This window comes from Neofelis nebulosa, chromosome 14, assembly GCF_028018385.1.
Source record: "Neofelis nebulosa isolate mNeoNeb1 chromosome 14, mNeoNeb1.pri, whole genome shotgun sequence".
In the NCBI taxonomy this organism is placed as follows: Eukaryota; Metazoa; Chordata; class Mammalia; order Carnivora; family Felidae; genus Neofelis; species Neofelis nebulosa.
The window spans coordinates 41,776,491-41,784,008 of record NC_080795.1 but is presented as its reverse complement, the minus strand read 5'-3'; the positions used below and the strand labels follow the sequence as shown (position 1 = coordinate 41,784,008).

The 7,518-nt window shown below is 43.7% G+C and overlaps 1 protein-coding gene across 5 annotated transcripts in view; it reads left to right on the top strand.

Moving 5' to 3' along the window:
- The first annotated feature begins 2,735 nt into the window (after positions 1-2,735).
- PLEKHF2 (pleckstrin homology and FYVE domain containing 2) overlaps positions 2,736-7,518 on the top strand; it is a 28,216-nt gene continuing 23,433 nt past the window's right edge. The window contains exon 1 of one of the 5 annotated variants that reach the window (XM_058698627.1): positions 2,736-2,884. The gene's annotated coding sequence lies outside the window, so the exon portion shown is untranslated. Of the gene's footprint in view, positions 2,885-3,244; positions 3,401-3,746; positions 3,884-7,518 lie in introns of those variants that run through there. The other 4 variants (XM_058698625.1, XM_058698628.1, XM_058698626.1 and 1 more) reach the window with 4 other exon arrangements.

Sequence of the window (7,518 nt, the reverse complement as noted above, 5' to 3'; positions counted from 1 at the left end):
TCCGTGAGTTCGAGCCTCACATTGGGCTCTGTGCTGACAGCTCAGAGCCTGGAGCCTGTTTCAGATTCTGTGTCTCCTTCTCTCTCTGACCCTCCCCCATTCATGTTTTGTCTCTCTCTGTCTCAAAAATAAATAAATGTTAAAAAAAATTTTTAAAAAATACAAAATTTACAGTGTTCCAATGTGAAAGGCAGTCTTCCAAAGGGTGGGTTGTTCTACTACAACCTGTACAACTGCATATTGCAGCCTCCATGGGGAGTTATAGAAGGCTTTCTGTGGGGAAGTTGAACAATCCTGTGTTATCCCTCTGCGGAGGGGACACAAGGAGAGGAGAGGATTTCAGATGAGGTGTTTTGCAGGCAGATCCTACAATATTTTAGAAGCAAAGAGACTGGATGAAGGAGATAGGAAAGAGGATGAGATGGTGATGACTCATCAGGTTTGAGGGTAGCAGTGCCATTTTGCTGAGATGGGCACAACTGGGAGAAGACGGGGGCCTATGGGTGGGGAGAACAAAGAAATCAAGGAGTAATTAAAATCCAGGTGTTTGCCATCTCCCCTTGAATGCTCTTTTCAACTAAAAGTTTACCAAATTCTTAACTTTAAAAAAAATAAATATCCTTGAAAAACTTACCCATTAGAATCAAGGACAATAATAAACTTTTCAGGTTTATCAAATTGGGTAAAACTCAAATTTTACCAATATTTTCAAGTTCCTCTATGTTTTAAGTATTCTGCCAGAGACTTTACATACCTTATCTCATTTCCTCTGCTCAGCAGTCCATGAGGTAGTTCCCATTTTTATTTCCATTTTATAGAGGAGATGTGAGGCTCAGAGAAAGATCTTATCACTGGATTTGAACATGGTGCCATGGTTACAGGTCCTAGTCACAAGTTGATCCTACTGCCTTAGTCCCTTGTTTATTTCAGCTTTATCAGTGCTATCCAAGAGTACATTCTGCAACGAAGGAAATATTTTATATCTGCACTGTCCAGTAGTCATGTGGCTATTAAGTTCTTGAAATGTGGTCAGTGTGACTGAGGAACTGAATTTTTAATAACTACATGTGGTTAGTGGCTACCATATTTGTCAGTATAGCTCTAAATCAGTGAGGTCCAAAGAGGGTTGTGCTACAACCCAGGGAAGGTACAGAACACGCAGAGTGCAGAAAGAAAACACAATGTTTTACATAATTACTTCTGATTTTTTGTGTGTATGTTTTATAATGTACCTAATATAGGTATACTAGGTATATAATAATAGATGTATATCTGCATACCATATATTACATACATTATTACATATGCAATTAATATACATCCTATACAATAATTTTTATCTAGCACTTACATAGCACTTACCATGTACCAGGCACTATGCTTTACAAATATTAACTCATTTCACCTTCATAATGAGACTATGATGTAGATACTTTCATTATAGTTCTTTTAGTTTCTAACTCCATGCATTTTAGGTTAAGCTAAATAAGTACGCTGGGAAGGGAGAGAGGGCAAATATGTTCACTGATGGCTGAATGACCAAAAATGTTTGGTGACTAGACATAGCAATTCCTAATCTCAAAATTTAAAGAGATTTTGGAGATGATCAAGCCCATCTTTTTCCCCACTGAAATGTGCTTTGCACATAGAGGGATGAGGCTGAATGAAGGTGGGGTAGGGTGATGGTTGAGACAAGTGTCCTGGAGACATTTGTACTTGTCTACAGAGACAACCACAGCTAACATATGTTAAGATTTGTGTAATGATCCTAAAAGTTTCCCCATTAAAAAAAGTTCATCCTTGGGGCGGGCACCTGGGTGGCTCAGTAGGTTGAGCTCCAACTTTGGCTCAGGTCATGATCTAGTGATTTGTGAGTTCGAACCCCAGATTGGGCTCTAAGCTGAAAGCTCAGAGGCTGGAGACTGCTTCAGATTCTGTGCCCCCCTCTCTCTCTGCCCCTCCCCCCTAGCTGTCTCTCTCTCTCTCTCTCTCAAAAATAAAAAATAAAAACATTAAAATTTTTTAAAGTTCACCCTTGCTAGTTTTGTTCTAGCTACTAATTAAAAAAATTTTTTTTATTTTTGTTTCTGAGATGTTGAAATAGGAGAGGATAGGAGCCAAAGACCTAAAGATGATAGAATCCCACATCAAAAGAAAGCCGATCAGGATCAAGGCCTGCTCATGTTCCCTTGGTGGGTGCTCAGTTATGTGCAGCTCGGATGCTGGCGGCTCTAATTCAAGAACTGTCAAACAAAGGTTAAACATTCTTGAAATAATACCCAAATCTAATTTACACCTACACACTTTTTGTGTTGAGTATGCCGCAGTCCCCTTCCCCCATTCCTTGTCCATTCTCAGACATCTTTGGTATTTCTGCATGTACCCATCAGCGCGCTTAGCAAACAGTTGCTGCGGTATGAGGAAGGGCGGGTTAACCTTATATACTATCATCACTGTTTCCAAGCCTGTTGAAGTAGGTAGATGAGGTTTTGCAGCGTCAGAGAAAAGTTCTGGGAAGACGAGAGTTCTAAGGCAGGCAATAAAGGCATGCCCTTAAAGGGCTGTGCAAAGTACATGGGGTAGGTGTTGTAACCGCAGTCCTTTCGGTTTCAAGAGGTATAGGCTTTACGGAGAGCAAATGAAACATGTGATGGGCAGGAACGCCGTGCTAAGCGGAACTAGCAAACAGACGTACGCCCGGACGCCTTTGCGAATCTACATTTACAAAGCCTTTCTTTCCCGCCTGCAGAAAGTTCTGAAGTTCCCTGGGGAGGCCCGTTCGTGGTAGGGGAAAGGGAACCCAGCCTTCCTTCCCTTCTTCCCAAGAACCTCGTAAAGAGATGAACAATCCTTTCCAAAGGAGTGCCAGAGCCACGCAAACCAGGTAAGCCTTCCCACGTGCACCCAAGGGGCCCCGGAGACCCTGACTGCACACAGAGCGGAGGAACGAACCCTCTGCCTCGGACTGCCTAGGTGGGTGTGTCCACTACAGAGGCCCCGCCCCCTCGAGCACGTCGCGCGGGCCGCACGGGCGGGGCGAGGGAACAAGCAAGAAAGGGCGGGGGAGTGAGTGGTGTGGGTGTGCTCGTGCCCGAGCGCTCGCGCCTGGCGTGTGGGCGGCGGCGCGCCCGTGCACGCGCAGGGGAGAGGCCAGCCCCGGCGGCCGTTGTGGGGTTCGACTGGAGGGGCGGGGGAGTCACCTGCGAGCGGCTGTGCCGGTCGTCCGCCCGCCCGCCGCGTCCGGATCGCGCCGCCTGCGCGGGGCCGCTGGCTGCACACACCCTGGGAGACTGGGGCGGAGGAACGGGCAGAGTCCGCTCCCGGCGCCCGGGACGACGAGGAGTCGGACCTTCGCTGCCGTCGCCGCCGCCCGCGCCCGGCCGGGTAGGTGAAGCCCGAGGTTGGTTGTGCGCCCGTCCCTGGCGGGCCGGGAGAGGAGAAGCGAAACTTTCCGGCGCTTGCCTCCGCGGTCTCCGGGCCGTCTGCGGCGCGGGGAGGTGTCGTCGTCGCGGGCGGCGGCCGACGCCATGTTGGGGTCTGTGAGAAACGGGGCGCTCCCGGGCCGCTCCCGGGCCGCTCCCCGGCCGCTCCCCGCGCGCTGGCGTTGGCCCGCGGGCGCCGGCAGCGAGCCTCGCCCGCCCGTAGAATACAGCCGCCTGCGCCCGCGGGCTCGGGGGCCGTCCGGAGGGTCCGCGCTGGTGCCTGCCGGGGCCGCGGGACCGCGGGCGGGGGGCGGGCCGAGGCGCCAGCGGGGCCCCGAGGTCCGGCGAGAAGAGAAGTTGCGGGGCGTGAGGACTGGGGTCCGGTTCGCGGCCGGTGGCGTCCTGGGGCCCCATCGTTTTTCTTTCCGAAAAGTTTGCAGTGTCTGGGCATCAGGGACGGTGTAAGTTGAACAGCATATTTTTATGTGACTTGGCAAAATACGGCACCGCAGAATTTGCTCGGATAGAAGCGTTGGCTGCAACGCATTGTTTATTTCGAGTCTTTTAAAGTTGTATGGTCTTCTGCCGAATTTATTTTTTCTTTTTAAAATGTTACGGAGGGCCAACAGCTTGCTGCTCATGTTGCTTGAATTCCCTTGTGTGTTCTTTCATCATAGCAATCACTTGTGAGTGTGCGATGGCAATGGTAGTATTAAGGTTACAGATAACTAAGCCCTTTTGTAAGACTCACAAAGTATGTAAGTTGTTAAATAGCTTCTTTGTTGTGTTTTATAGTACGTTACAGAGGAGACTAAAGAAAGACTTACGAACTTTGAGGGACTTACAGGCATGTGTCATAAGGTGAAGTGATCTTTTCATTACGAAGTTTTTTTTCTCCTTTTCATTTTTTAAAGGTGCATGCCTGCCATGTTTTGAGCATTTACCTTTTTTTCTGTATTCTCGTGGCTCACGGGGTCCTCAGGTTAATTCAGTATTAACGAAGGCTTCTATTTTTAATCTATTTGGGTCCTGACGGCGCTGGAGGTGAATGGTATTAAGTTTCTGTCCTTAATTGGAAAGCACATGCTATCGCCTCAAAAAATAAAACTGGTGTACTCACCAAGGCATCAGAGATTCAGCTTGAATTACCCCAGTAAATGAATGTAAATTGATATTTTTAAACAGAGGCATCTTAGCTTTAAAATTCTGTTAAATGAACTGAGGGGACTCTTAACCACAAGTAAGATAAACCCTAAATCATGTTTTGGAGAATTTCTTTTCTTAATCTAGAGGTAGAGATAGTTTCTGCTCAGATATGGTTGCTAATTTCCTTAGTTCTTAAAAAAAAAAAAATCCTTTTTGTTTTGCTTCACTGTCAAGTAAACACCATTATACACATTTGTTTTTCTGGATGAAGAATTAACCTAGAAATGAGGTGACTTAACTAACTTCACAGATCTAGCAACCAAACTGGTATTTAACTGAGGTCTTTAGGATTCTGAAGCCTTCTTGTTTTTCCTATAGCATAACTTTGTAGAATACATAACTCCCAGTTGTGGGGCAATCTCTGTCCACCTTGTCTCCTCTGTCTTTGCTGCTCTTCTTGATTTTAGTTCTTCAGTATACTTATTTCCTAGAGAGCTGACTGACAGGGGTTCTTGTGGTGAAATTTTCACTTGAGCCTAACTTTTTGAAACCTTTCCTATGCTGTTCTCCTTACCATAACCCCCTTTTCTCCTCAAGAATAAATCACTTATCACATTGCATTCCAATAAATATTACATTGATCTGTCTTCGCACCTCCTTGACCACAGACACCGCACGGAATCTGATTTACGTCTTCATCCCCAGTGTGCCGAGAACACAGCAGATGCTCACTCAGTAAAGGTTTGAATGGATGAAGACACATATGTCCCATATAAATGTACTTCATGAATTTCTTATTAAATTGCCCTTTCCATGGGCATAGAAGTTAAATCTTCTCTAATGCCTCTTTCTTTCTTTTTTTCTTTCTTTCAGAATTTGTTAACTCAATAAATTTTGGCCTAGGGATACAGAACTTGAATGTTTATGAAATTTCCATGTAGATAATGGGCTGAAGTATAAACAAAGAAGAAGCAGTGTGTCAGCAAAAGAATAATCATTTTAAAGTGTAAAATAGAGATAATGCCTGATAAATTTGAAGGTCATGTTTATACATTGAAGCTCTTTGGTAGAGCAACTCTCATTTCTCTGTCAATTTTTCAGAATTGTCTTAAAATTTTGGTTTAGAATGCCTTACTCGATGCAAAGCATTTAAAAATTGCTTTTCTATTGATAAGCTTATCTTTGAGAACTGGCTTTGTATGCCAGCTGCATGCTTAATAGCAATGTTCTTGTTGGCTTAACTGAATAAAGCATATATGTAGATACACTTTCAGAGTGCTGTTTCAAGTTGCAGGTCTCTCTAGGTGAAGGGGTTTAGTAATTCTATAATGAAATTACTGTAGAATTTGGGGTCAATTTTCTGCTCCCATCCAAAGTAACTTTCTCTCCAATTGATCCATACACCAAAAATTGGTATGCTCAATTTGGGAGGCATTCAAGTAGTTGCTGTGAGTGCTAGAAAAAGCAGGTTGCTTATATGATAGACTTGAACAAATAACCAACAAATTTGAATTCTAGCTCTCCTCCTTACTAGCTTGTGACTCCTGAACAAGTTGCTTCATTTCTCTAAACTTCACTGGACTCATTTTTGAAATGGACACAAATATTGCCTCAAAGAGTTGTGAGGATCTACTAAAATATGTTTGTGAAAGTGCCTGGTGCATGATACTCAGTAAGTTATATTAGCAAATGAACAAAGTGGCTGTCATTTACTTAGAATCATAGAATTTTAAAAGGAAGCAACCTTAGAAATAGGCAGTTTAGTTCTCAGCCTTGCCGGCACATTAGGATTCCTTGAGGAGCTTCTTAAAAATACTGATGCCTGAACTCCACCCTAGAACAGATCAGAATTACTGGGTTTGGGGTCAGGCATAGGTAGTTTTGCCTGTTTTTTTTGTTTGTTTGTTTTGTTTTTTTTAAACCACCCGTGATTTTAATGTTCTGTCAGAGTTTGAGAATCATTGATTTAATTCATTATCCCATCTCCTTATTCTCCTCATTTTGTGGTTGAATCAAATGCAGAGAGAAGTTAAGTGCCACCCAGATTCCTATCTCTCAGGCTGAAAAGGATGTATCTGAGTCAAAGGAAAGTAAAGGATTGCAGAGGTTAAAGTAACAGTTATAGTCATTTCAGACCATAAAGGTGGGCCACATTTGTAACTACAGTTCACTAACTCCAGTGACCTTCACCTGTACTCTACATCAGTAACCTACGTGGATGACTGAGTTACTTAACCTTGTCATCATCCTTAACTACCTCAAGTCTTAAAATCACCAGAGGTGATGATTCAAGAGCCCGTGTTTCTGTTTCTGTTTTCCATCATACCTGATGAACCAGCTTTGTGTCCTCATTGTCACCTCCCAGGCTGTTATTTTTCTTCCTTCTTTCCAGTACTGAACCTTATAGTTCATATTCTCTGAACTCACTAGCACCTCATATTCTTCTCCTTGACCTTTGCTGTGTATAACTGGTCAATTCTCAACCTGTAAATACCACCATTTCCTTTTTCTGCCTAGCACTCCTGATAAAAGTCACAGCTTTGGTAACTTAAATATTTCTTTTCCAGCTGCCTGTGTACTAGTTGCTTTCTAATCCTTTTCTCATCCCAAAGTTGACTCATTTTCTCTGTTCTGTTTTTACTTTAACTCAGGTTGCAAACCCCAATCTTGACATTGTTGTCTCTTAGAGATGAACATGCTTCCTTCTAATATGATTAAGATTTTGTGATGTGAATTTTCTATTTTCCTCTTTGTATCAACTTTTTCATCTTTCTTTCTTTACATTTTTTGTAAGTGGAGCTACCCTTTTTTTTTTTAATTAAAAAAAAATATTTTTTTATTTATTTTTGAGACAGAGACAGAACCTGAGCAGGGGAGGGGCAGAGAGAGAGGGAGACACAGAATCCGAAGCAAGCTCCAGGCTCTGAGCTGTCAGCGCAGAGCCCAACGT